The following is a 13345-nucleotide window of genomic DNA, read 5'->3' on the forward strand; positions in this document are numbered from 1 at the left end:
TGGTGTGGAAGCTTTCAGCTTTGTTCGTCACAAGGTTTGACTGGCCACCACGCTCCCTTTTATATCCTGTGGGGTGTGGTCCAGTGACTCAGCCTAATCTCGGGCACGCCTTTTCTTCTGTTGTGCGCGCTTATCTCTGTGACGCTGGCGTGGATCCAGCCAAGACTCATTACCCTCATCACTGTCCATCTGTGGCTGCGTGGACGTGCTTGGCCCCGGCCCTATCTCTTGCCCTTTGGCGGACACCGAAGGCATTGCCGGAGAGGAGGGTCCTGAAGAGGGAGGCCTTGCCAATTCCTCTCCTTCACTCTCGGAGTCCTCTCCTGCTGATGACACAGGCTCAGATAATGGAGCCACAACATAGGGGGGCCCGAAAGCCCTACTAAACAGGTATATACAAAAGTATGAAGGCTATTGCTTAACGCATTGTAAGCCACCCTGAGTCTCCGGAGAAGGGCGGCATATAAATCGAACCAACAAATAAATAAATAAATAAATGTGTGTCAGGGTGCTTGCACAGAGCAATGCAGATGATGACAACTGCACTTCAACTGATCAAAAACTTTTGGCAGAAATAAGTTTAATTTTTCTTAAGAAAGCAAGCCACTTTGCAGAACCTCAGGGCTGTTTTAATCTGCGTAATACGCTGGATGAAGTAATATACACTGCAATTAATTCCAAATAAGCAGGAGATGAGATGAGTGTTATTTTGGATGGGGTTGTGAAGTACACTCATCATTTGGGATACCTTTTTATAATGATCAGCTATCACAGGATCTGCAGTGATGGCAATGACAATGAATGTCTTTCCTCAATTATGGATAGTGGACCAACACAGGCATTTCCTCAACTACCCGAGTTTAGCAACAGTTAATTATGCCTTTGTTGCAGTTAACCTTGCTTTCTACAATGGCATTGTGGAGGGGCTTCTCTTGAGAAGCCTCCAAAAAGTGCAATCTGGGCAAAAAAGTGGCAGGTAGGCTGGTGACTGGCACAAAACGAAGGGCTCCTGTGTCTTGATTTGCACTGACTACCAACAACCCGCTGGATAGATAGAAGTAGAACATAGAATCATAGGACTGGAAGTATCTCAGAGGTCTTCCCGTCCAACCCCCTCTCAAGGCAGATTTCATACAATCCAGAGGTGATATTCAGCCGGTTCAGATGGGTTCTCTTGAACCAGTAGCGGAAATCGTGAGTGGGCCTGATCGGGGTGCTTATTCAACAGGTTCGGACAGGTTCTGGAGAACCGGTAGCGGAAATTTTGAGTAGTTCAGAGAACCAGCAAATACCACCTCTGGCTGGCCCCAGAGTGGGTTGGGAATGGATTTTTAGCAATATCCTTCCCCCAGGAGTGGGGAGGGAATGGGGATTTTGCAGTATACTTCCCCTGGAGTGGGGTGGGAATGAAGATTTTGCAGTATCCTTCCCTGTCAGGAGGTTAAATCAATTGAGGGAACTAGGTCAGTCTTGTCTATGGAAAAGAAGGATCGGGGCAGTGGTGGAATTCAAATTTTTTTACTACCAGTTCTGTGGGCGTGGCTTGGTGGGCATGGCAAGGGAAGGATACTGCAAAATCTCCATTCCCATCCCACTCTGGGGCCAGCCAGAGGTGATATTTGCCGGTTCTCTGAACTACTCAAAATTTCCGCTACCGGTTCTCCAGAACCTGTCAGTACCTGCTGGATTTCCAGGCTATGGAATGTGCTTCCTTGGAGATTTATATCTCTCTCAAAGTTTAGGAAAATGGTACTATAAAACCACATCTTTTCCATCAAGTATTATTAACTCCAATGTTTAATTTCAGTTACTGTTGTTTTAATTTATATATTATTTTCTTTTATTGCTGAACGTTGCCTTGGTAACTGAGGAAGCAGAAAGGATACCAATTCAATTAATTCAATCAAACAAACAAATGAAACACCATGCGTTGTAGTAAATTAACAGAAAAAGAAAGCAAATGGAAGGGAACTTCTGCATTTATAGATGACAGATATTACGGGCAGCTGGTTGGTCATCTTGGGAACAAAATCTTGGACTAAACAAACCAATCTTAGGCAATGAAATGTCTTCCAGATGTGTCGATGTAACTCATGTAATTGTCATGAAGCAGAATTGGGGACTACAGCTGGAAAGCACTTCGCCTGGACTCTTCTGGTACAGCTTTTCCATCATTCTTCTGCAGAAAATGATTAGAAGTACAACTGAGAAGAAAGCATACTCTTTAACAGACTAACAGAGCTGGAAGGGACGTTGGAGGTCTTCTAGTCCAACCCCCTGCTCAAGCAGGAGAACCTATACCCAGTGGTGGGATTCAGCCGGTTCGCACCACTTCAGGAGAACCGGTTGTTAACTTTCTGAGCAGTTTGGTGAACTTGTTGTTGGAAGAAATCATTAGGGCAGAGAACCGGTTGTTAAATTATTTGAATCCCACCACTGTCTATACCCTATACCCATGATGGCGAACGTATGGCACGCGTGCCACAGGTGGCACGCGGAGCCATATTGTTGGGCACACGAGCGTTGCCCATGCTCAGCTCCAGCATGTACGTGCACGCTGGCCAGCTGATTTTTGGGCCTTCTGGGCCCACTGGAAGTTGGCAAATGGGCTGTTTCTGGCCTCTGGAAGGCCTCCGGTGAGGTGGGGGAAGGCTGTTTTCGTCCTCCCCAGGCTCCTAGAAAGCCTCTGGAGCCTGGGGAGGGCAAAAAACGGGCCTACCGTGCCCACCATGCTGTCACATGCCAAAAGTGGGGGGGGGGGAGGAGAGCAAGGGATCGTGTGCGCATGCATGGGGAGGGCAGGGCACCTAGAATTATGGGTGTGGGCACGCACATGCATGCCTACCCTGCACTCCCCCAGCTTTTGGCACGCGATGGCAAAAATGTTAGCCATCACTGCCCTATATCAAAGCTAAGATCTGGCCCGCTTGGGGCAGCGGGGGGTGGTAGTAGGGGGATGGGGTGGGGTGTTGGGAAAGAAGCGAAGTGCAAAAAAAATAATAAAGCATCATCCCAGGAGCGGATGCATTTTGGGGGCCTTTATAGACCTGGAGATATATGCCTGTTTTTCCGGAGGAAGAATTCTGAGTGCCAAAGGCGGTGGTTCCTTTTTAGGGTTGCAAGGTCTGCTTCCAAAAAATAGCGGACAAGCGTGTGTGTGTGTGTGTGTGTGTGTGAAGTAGTAAAAAAATTTAAAAAAAATTACAATTAAATTACATATTTTCTTACAAACATTTTAACACGTATTAAAATAATCACTTCAAAACTTTACTTAAAATTCAAAACATCAAATATATTATAATAATATGTAAAATATTAAATTACATTTTACTTTGCTGCCGTGTGTATTTTTTACTGACTGCGCAGCTTTGATCAATTCTTTGTGTTTAAGGAATAATTCTTTAATTTCAGTACAACGTTGAGAAATATTAAAAAAATATACAATCATAAAGCTTTTGAATAAAAAAAAATGTCCACTATTTTGTGAAAAAAAATAGTGAACGTAATGTGAAAAAAGCGGACTGTCCGCTCAAATAGTGGACACCTGGCAACCTTTTCTCAAGATAAGTGAATATTTAAGAATGCCCCCATCTCAAGTGAGGTACTAATACCACTTTATAAAGCCTTAGTAAGACCACACCTAGAATAATGCATCCAGTTTTGGTCACCACACTATAAAAAAAGATGTTGAGACTTAGGAAAAAGTGCAGAGAATCAGGAGGATGAGGAGACCGGAGACTAAAACATATGAAGAACGGTTACACGAACTGGGCATGGATAGTCTAGTGAAGAGAAGGACCAGGGGAGACATGATAGCAGTCTTCCAATATCTGAGGGGTTGCCACAGAGAGGAAGGGGGTCAAGCTATTTTTCCAAAGCACCTGAAGACAAGGAATAATGGATGGAAACTGAACAAGGAGAGATTCAACCTAAAAATAAGGATAAAGTTTCTGTCAGCGAGAGCAATCAACCCATGGAACAGAAGTTGCCTTCAGAAGTTGTGGGAGCTTCATCACTGGAAGCTTTCAAGAAGAGACTGGGCTGCCATTTGACAGAAACGGTGTAGGGTCTCTTGCTTGGGCTGGGGGTTAGACTAGATGACCTACAAGGTCCCTTCCAACTCTGTTAATCTGTTCTGTTCTGTTTGTTCTGTTCTATTGCTGCCTTCGGGTAATGCCCACCTCACAGAAACCTGCCCTCCAAAAGGCGGGCTCGTCCATCAAAGATAGAGCGATGCTGCAGAAAAAAAAAGGCGATGGCCGTAAAGGCAGGTTTATAGGGAAACCGCGTAGGTGCGAGGACCGCTCTTTGCTTCTCTCTTTTTTTTTTTTAACCTTTAAGTGCGGGCGCACAAGGGCACGAAAGGAGCCTGAGCCGAGCGAAACGTCTGTGCCTAAATGTGTGTTGAATTTACGCTTAGAAAAAAAAACAGAAGCCCGCATACCGCAGCGAGCAGGGTTCGAACCTGCGCGGGGAGACCCCATTGGATTTCAAGTCCAACGCCTTAACCACTCGGCCATCGCTGCTGCACGGGAACAGCTTCCTAGCAAAAGCATTTAGCGAGACCGGAAACGATACCAAACGTTCTTTTCTACCTGTCAGTCATACCGGAACCGACCAATCAAAACGCAGGCTGTCTCCGCCTGTCCAATCGAAATCCGAAGCAACCTGACGGGGGGGGGGAACTCTGCTTTTGTGTGTAAAGGGCTCCCTGGAGTCCGCTCGACTTGTTGCGTTGGGGCAGGCTGGGCTTTGCGGGGTTGTTGTTTATTCTGTAACCCCCGCTATTGCAGGGAGTCCGTAGTTTCCTCCGTTGCAGTTAAGAGTCCTCCAAAATGCATTGATTCTCAAGCAAGTCCGGGCTCTCGGCTTCCGTGCCTGTGAATGCAGCCCCCTCTAGTGGCTGAAGAACTTACCCTAAAGCGGAAGTCTCCAACCTTGGCAACTTTAAGCCTGGAGGACTTCAACTCCCAGAATTCTGGGAGTTGAAGTCCTCCAACAAAGGAGTTGAAGTCCTCCAGCAAAGGAGGCTAGGGAATTATGGGTGTTGAAGTCCTCCAGCAAAGCTGGCTGGGGAATTCTGGGAGTTGAAGTCCTCCAGCAAAGGAGTTGAAGTCCTCCAGCAAAGGAGGCTGGAGAATTCTGGGAGTTGAAGTCCTCCAACAAAGGAGTTGAAGTCCTCCAGCAAAGGAGGCTAGGGAATTATGGGTGTTGAAGTCCTCCAGCAAAGGAGTTGAAGTCCTCCAGCAAAGCTGGCTGGGGAATTCTGGGAGTTGAAGTCCTCCAGCAAAGGAGTTGAAGTCCTCCAGCAAAGGAGGCTGGAGAATTCTGGGAGTTGAAGTCCTCCAGCAAAGGAGTTGAAGTCCTCCAGCAAAGGAGGCTGGGGAATTCTGGGTGTTGAAGTCCTTCAGCAAAGGAGTTGAAGTCCTCCAGCAAAGGAGGCTGGGGAATTCTGAGAGTTGAAGTCCTCCAGCAAAGGAGTTGAAGTCCTCCAGCAAAGCTGGCTGGGGAATTCTGGGCGTTGAAGTCCTCCAGCAAAGCTGGCTGGGGAATTCTGGGCGTTGAAGTCCTCCAGCAAAGCTGGCTGGGGAATTCTGGGTGTTGAAGTCCTTCAGCAAAGGAGTTGAAGTCTTCCAGCAAAGCTGGCTGGGGAATTCTGGGAGTTGAAGTCCTCCAGCAAAGCTGGCTGGGGAATTCTGGGAGTTGAAGTCCTCCAGCAAAGCTGGCTGGGGAATTCTGGGTGTTGAAGTCCTCCAGGCTTAAAGTTGCCAAGGTTGGAGACCCCTGCCCTAAAGTGCGCTTCCCTAAAGCAATCCTAGGTTGCAGAGCTGCTATAAAAGGGTTTTTTGGGGGGAGTCACCTTTTGTGTTGGGAGGCCTTGGACATGATGCATTAGCATGTTGCTGCAAAGCCCAATGCAAAGCATGGCTTCCAAGAGGCACATCTAAGTGCCCAGGTCAGTCTCTGCCCATCATCCTCATCCTCAATCTTGTTCATAGGCTCAAATTAGGGATCAGGTAGCCCCCCACCCCCACCCCCACCACAAGGATCTCCAACTTTGGCAACTTTAAGCCTGGAGCTGGCTAGGGGAATTCTGGGAGTTGAAGTCCGCCAAGCTTCAAGTTGCCAAGGTTGGAAATCCCTGCTCTGTAACACACTTTCCCAGATTAGTTGCAGCCCTGATGCTATTACACGCACTATTATGCTAAACTTGATCTAGTTTTTAGCATCCCATGGAAATGCATCTAGTTTACATTATGCAGATTTTAAAAAAACAGTTAATTCTTAGTTAAACTTCTTGTATGAATAAACTCATAAACTAGAGGCCTCTTATGTTGGTAATCTGAGTTTGTATCATTTTTCCTCACTTAAGTGATAGACTATTTCCCCCTCAGACTGGGGAAATGACTTTTTTGAATCTGATGCCATAGTCAAGCTCTTTTTTATTTGTTAAAATTATTTCACATTCTTTAAACATCTTAAATTCTCTTCACAAATAAATGGTCTCCATGTGTATCAATCATCTCTCTCAACCCAGAGATAATATTAAATTATTTCTCCATGTTTACATCACTCCTAGGCAGGTATGTATACTTATAGTCACAATTACATCATTTAGATTTAGAAAGTGAAGCTTCACAAAGAGTATGTGGTAGGACTCTTGATGGGAAACATAAAATCTATTAGACCACATACTAATCATGGGAATAATTTAAATGATCAAATGCTTTGAAACTTAAGTGGTCAAATGCCTGAAAAAGATTAAAATTAAATGTAGTTACTTGGAAAAAATGAGGACAATGTTGTTTACAATCTGAGGAAACAAGGAATTATTCCTGTTAAAATGCCCATGTTTCAAAGGACATTATATTAGAAAATTATATGCATGCTTGACTCATCATTTTCAGTTTCTGGAAATAAAGCCCATTTCCTAGCATGGTAATCATCTTGTGGGAAAATATTGACGCATTTGTATAACTCCTTTACCACTTAAAGGATTTCTAATGTTTTAGGGATGGAAAGGCATTTTTCTATTCTAACGGCATATTTATTTTGCAACTATCCTGTTATTCCTTGCCAGATTTTAATTTACTAACTAGAAACATTAATGCAAGCTTTCAGTGTGTGAGACCAACTATGCATTCAATCCTAATTTCTCTTTTTGACAGTTTAGGGGAAAAGCACCCAAACAGGCGATTATAGAAAAAAATCTGGAGAAAAGGTAATAGTTGTTGATTGTAGAAGAGTGTAGTAAGGCTTTAAAAACTATTGAAATAGAAGAAAAAGCATGTTTGATAGTTTATGAGATCAGTACATGCTATATATTGAAAAAGCGCTAACCAGTGGTGGGTTGCCCCCGGTTCAGACCGGTTCTATAGAACCAGGCGGGAGGCTCTGCCCACTGAACCTTTCATCATCAGAAGTGATCTGTGCATGTGCAGAAGCTTCTGCGCATGTGAAACAAGGCGCATGCACAAGCAAAATGAGCGCGCACGCATGATCCCGTTGCGAACCTGTAGTAAAGGTAAGTAGAACCCACCCCTGGCGCTAACCCATTATGAGTTATGGACCAGTGGACAAACTGACCAATGAGTGACTGATCCAGAAGTCACTTTGATTGCAATAGAAGCTCATAGCACATTTACTTGGTGGACAGATGCTCAGACTGGATTTTAAAGTAGCATATTAATATGGATGTATTTTGTCAATTCAGAACAAGCTTATTTACCCACAGAAAACTGAGGACAGTATGAATCACATGGTTTACCTACTGCATAGTTTGCATCTTTGTGTATGACTACCTTTATCAGTACTAGTCTGCTGGATGGTGTTCTGTCCCCGTACCACACATGCACCCCCTCAGACGGCCCGGAGTTATAAGCCACACGACAAAACTCTTTGAAGATAAAGCTGGCAGCAACCCAGTGGCTAGCTGCCAATTCAGACTTACTCACACAAAACAAAGATTAGACTGCAAGCATTCCGATAAAACAGGCAGAGTGTCAACAATACAAGGATTAATCCAAATGCAGTCCGATAAAGCAGGCAAAGTCCAGTAACGCAGAGATCATGAAGTATTTCCAGTTTTTGCTCGTCACAAACTGAACCGGCCACCACACCCACATTTATACCCTGTGGGGTGTGGTCCAGTGACTCAGCTAATCTCTGGCACGCCTTCCGCTCTGCTGCGCACGCTTCTCCCTGCGCCTCTGTCACAGGTCCAGCCAGCACTTATCTACTTCGTCGCTGTCCACCTGTGGCTGCGGGGACATGCTTGGCTCTGAGCCTATCGTTTGGCCTTTGGTGTCCTCCAGAGGCATTGCCAGAGAGGAGGGTCCTGGAGAGGGCGGCCTTGCCAACTCCTCTCCCTCCTCTCAGACTCTTACAGAGTCTGCATCTGTCGATAGCCCAGGCTCAGGCAACAGAGCCACAACAGATGGCTGCTAGCTAGGCTAAGACTTGGAGATGCCAGATATCTAGATCATAACTCTCATTTGTTGTTATCTCAGCTCAAATCTGTCCAGCTATATTGCAGTAGGGACTCCAGACTTGGTTTGCAAATGTGGTCCATGAAGTCTAGCTAACATGATTTATTCAACAAACCATGGCTTAAAATCCTGATTTAGTATTATATTTGAAGACACAGTTGGATTTTTCTCGTCAGTTCAAGTTAAGTCATGCTTTAGACACTGTTAAGAGTATTATAAGAAGGGTTAACTCAAATTATGAATAACAGCTGCATTGGCCATGCAAATGGAATAATCTACAGAGGCAGTACCTTTATTTTGCATATAATGGTTGAATAATCCCAAGCATTTAGGTAGTAACTCTCCTAAAATGTTGGGTGGCCTAATGCAGATAACTGTGTTTCTCAAAGAAACAAGAATGGATAGCTGAAATTACTGAGGCAAAAAGCTGATAGATTTACAGTCCATTAGAAACAGAAAAGTAAATACAGATGTTTGGTGAAACTGCCAAACTTGATCTTTGAAGACGTTATTGCTGATGTATGCTGGATAATTGAAAAAGTCAAAGAATATCCCACATCGATTACAGAAAGTCCTTTGATTGTGTTAATCTTCTTGAGCTGTGGAAGATGCTTAGAAAAATGGGAATCCCAGAAAATTTCATTGTTGTCCTACTCCAGGCTGGCAAAGGAATGTGAGAAAGCTATATACACTCTCCCCTTATTTATGGAACCCGTATGCTGAATATATATGAAAGAAAGCTGGTTTGGAAGTAGATGACCATGGTTTTAAAACTGGATGAAGAAACATCGATAATCTGCACTGTGCTGATGAATACTCTGATAGCCAAAATGTGAAGGATCTGCAAGTAATAAAAGTTAAGATTCAATATAAACAGGTATAACGACTGACAACAGGTATAAGAGCAGACAATGAAGATACTGAAGTATCTTTTTAAGTTCAACTATTGTCAGTAAAGGAGCATTTATTTCTTTACTGCCTTTATTATTTTTTTAATAAACAACTCAAGATCCCTCAGCTGATTTTCTTGGCTAAGACAAAACACACAGTCTCCTGGCATCTAGCCTGCTGTCTTAAACACTAGCTCAAAATGGCTCTCAATGTTATCTCAATGTAATGTCTCAATATTAACATTTAACAGTAACAAGAGCTGGAAGGGACCTTGGAGGTCATCTAGTCCAACCCCCTGCTCACACAGGAGACCTATACTAGGGATTCAAACCACCAAACTGCCAACCTTTCTAATGGACAAGCTCAGTGTTTTAGCCACTTGAGCCACCTAGTCAGGCATTTGCTACCGTAACCATGAAAACTTTGGAAAAATATTCAGATGGCATGACGTGTCTACAGCTACAAAGATGAGAATCTTGTAAACCATGGTATTTACCTGTGACATCTATGAAATAAAAGTTGGATTTTGAAGATAGAAAGAATATTGGTATTTTTGAACGTTGATGTTGGAGAAGACTCCTAAAAATACCATGGACAGCCAAGAAAACAAACCTATGGATCATCAAACAAATCAACCCAGAGTTGTTACTTGAAGCACAAATGACCAGCTCAAACTATCCTACTTTGGGCACATTACGCGAAGACCCAACTGCACCATTTAGAACCGGAGGAGGGGTGGAGGGGCAACTCTGAGCAACTTTACAACCAGTGGACTTCAACTCCCAGGATTCTTGAGCCATGGTGGCTGAGGAATTCTGGGAGTTGAAGTCCACAGGTGGTAAAGTTGCCATAGTTACCCACCCCTGACTTAGAATGTTAGAGGTAACCAGGCCTGATCTTGCTGAACTTCCAATTTATATATATTATATTTATATTTATATATTTATTCAATTTATATACCGCCCTTCTCCTAGTGGACTCAGAGCGGTGCACAGCCAAAACTAAAATACATAACAATACAAAATTTAAAATTAATTAAAAGAATTATATACTTTGGCCCGAATTAAAACAGTGCGAATTAAAACCCATTAACAAATTAAAACTAAACAATTAATAACCATTAAAAACTAAAATTTGGAGAACATCAGCCAAATACAAGTTGTAAAATACATTTTGTGACCATTATACAACATACAAAGTTTACATATTAAAAACTAAACTCCCTGCTGTGCTTGGAGACAATTAAAAAAATTCCCTGTAGGTTTTTTATTATTTCTTTCTAGTAGAACGCTTACCAACACGTAATTCTATTGATTTTAAAGATTGTATTCCGTTTAAAGATGTATAAGGACTTGATAAAATATGACAAGATCATTTTACATGTTCTTCCAGTGATATTGTATGACAGAAATGAGTTGGATTTTAAAACCCCCCATTATTATTCAGTGTCACAGTGCCATCAAGAGGTCTTTGTCAAAATTGCAGGAAAATTTCTCGAAAGCTGCATTGCTGGAAATTTAGCTATATAGGTACGGTAGTCCTTGACTTACAATTTAGTGACTGTTGGGAGTTACAACAGCACTGAAAAAAATGGACTTGTGACCATTTTTCACACTTTATGAATATTGCAGCATTCCCATGGTCATATGATTTATATTTGGATGCTGACAACTGATTCACATTAATGACGGTTGCAGCGTCCGTCTTTTGCGGCCTTCTGACAAGCAAAGTCAACGGGGAAACCAGCTTTACTTAACAATCATGTTACTAATTTAACAACGGCAGTAATTCACTTAACAAATGTGCCAAGAAAAGTCCCTAAATGGGGCGAAGACTCAACATTACAAATTTCTCACTTAGCAACATAAATTTTGGGCTCACTTGTGGTTGTACATTGAGAAATACCTGTACAGGTCATCCCGACTTACAACCACTCAGTTAGTAACTGTTCAAAGTTACAACAGCACTGGAAAAAGTTATCTAGGACTGTTTTTCACACTTACGACCACTGCAGCATCCCCATGGTCATGTGATCAACATTCTGATGCTTGGCAACCGGTTCATACTTATGACAGTTGTAGTGTCTCCGATCATGTGATTCCCTTTTGTGACCTTTTGACAAGAAAAGTCAATGGGGAAGCCAGATTAGATTAGAATAGAATAGAATAGAATAGAATAGAATAGAATAGAATAGAATAGAATAGAATAGAATAGAATAGAATAGAATAGAGTAGAGTAGAGTAGAGTAGGGTAGGGTAGGGTAGGGTAGGGTAGAGTAGAATAGCGTAGAGTAGACTAGAGTAGACTAGAGTAGAGTAGAATAGCGTAGAGTACAGTAGAGTAGACTAGAGTAGACTAGAGTAGAGTAGAATAGCGTAGAGTAGACTAGAGTAGACTAGAGTAGAGTAGAATAGCGTAGAGTACAGTAGAGTAGAATAGAGTAGCGTAGCGTAGAATAGAGTAGAGTAGAGTAGTGTAGTGTAGAGTAGCGTAGCGTAGCGTAGAGTAGAGTAGAATAGCATAGAGTACAGTAGAGTAGACTAGAGTAGACTAGAGTAGAGTAGAATAACGTAGACTAGAGTAGACTAGAGTAGAGTAGAATAGCGTAGAGTACAGTAGAGTAGAATAGAGTAGCGTAGCGTAGAATAGAGTAGAGTAGAGTAGCGTAGTGTAGTGTAGAGTAGCGTAGAGTAGAGTAGAATAGCATAGAGTATAGTATAGTATAGTATAGTTGAGTAGAATAGAATAGAATAGAATAGAATAGAATAGAATAGAATAGAATAGAATAGAATAGAATAGAATAGAATAGAATAGAATTCTTTATTGGCCAAGTGTGATTGGCCACACAAGGAATTTGTCTTTGGTGCATACACTCTTAGTGTACATAAAAATAAAAGATACATTCATTAAGAATCATAAGATACAACACTTAATGATAGTGATAGGACACTAATAAGCAATCAAATCATACTAGGAAACAAAGAGAACAATATAAATCATAAAACAACCATGATACTAACTTGCTAACTGTAGTGATTCACTTAGCAACTGTGATAAGAAAGGTGATAAAATGGGGCAAGACTCAACTGTCTTGCTTAACAACAGAAATTTTGGGCTCAGTTGTGGTCGTAAGTCGAGGACTACCTGGAGGAAAAAATATGATATTTTCCTGGTGGTTCCCATTTTGGGGAACGGTCATTCTTTGAAGTGGCTGACTAAGGGAAATGGGATGGCTTCTGTCCATTCCCAAAATCATTGCTCTACACCAGGGGTCAGCAACCTGCGGCTCTGAAGCCGCATGTGGCTCTTTCACCCCTCTGCTGCAGCTTCCTGTCACTCAAAATATGTGTCACAACCACCAATGTGACATCCACCGATACATGATTTATTGAGCTTTTCAACCCCTGGTAGGCCAACCATGGATAAATCCAAGAAAAGAAAAGTTTCAGAAGAAAACAGAACGCTTAATTCGACTACATATGCTAGTTTTGTGGCCACTCAATAAATAGTCAGGCACGGGAAGGGTTTTGTGGCTCCCGGTGTTTTCTTTTCTGTGGGAAACAGGTTTAAGGTTGCAGATCTCTGCTCTATACTAATTCCCACATTGGAAGAATGTGGAGAGAACTAGCAGAGATGGCCAAATTGATGGCTTTAATCAAAGAAACATCAAATTTAGTTTCTTCTTGCAAACCATTTCCAGATTTTGTACTTGAAACATTAAAAAAAAATGAATTTCTGATTTTGGGATTTGTTGATTAGATAAGTTGTTGTAGACATGGCTCGTATATGTTACGCAAAATTAAAAAATTGAGGCTCTGCTGTTATTACCTTTATTTCACTATACTGAAAAGAGTTGGAAACTAATGCTTTTTTTCTTTTCCCCCTGTCCCCTACACTTCTCTCTTCACCCCTTTCCCCCTCCTCTACTTTCTCACTATCTTTATTTTCACTTGTGTTTTATATTT

General features: G+C 42.4%; 1 long non-coding RNA gene and 1 other non-coding gene across 2 annotated transcripts; both read right to left on the reverse strand.

Moving 5' to 3' along the window:
* Nucleotides 1-1966: 1966 nt before the first annotated feature.
* Nucleotides 1967-4919, reverse strand: LOC132709208 (uncharacterized). Its single transcript, XR_009620246.2, has 2 exons — nt 4596-4919; nt 1967-2179 (listed from the first exon to the last, which is right to left on the reverse strand). It is a non-coding gene; the product is annotated as an uncharacterized LOC132709208 (long non-coding RNA).
* Nucleotides 4445-4526, reverse strand: TRNAS-UGA (transfer RNA serine (anticodon UGA)). The gene has a single exon. It is a non-coding gene; the product is annotated as a tRNA-Ser (tRNA).
* Nucleotides 4920-13345: the final 8426 nt, after the last annotated feature.

The sequence above is a fragment of the Pantherophis guttatus genome, chromosome 6 (genome assembly GCF_059756535.1).
Source record: "Pantherophis guttatus breed Tessera chromosome 6, ASM5975653v1, whole genome shotgun sequence".
NCBI classification, from domain to species: Eukaryota; Metazoa; Chordata; class Lepidosauria; order Squamata; family Colubridae; genus Pantherophis; species Pantherophis guttatus.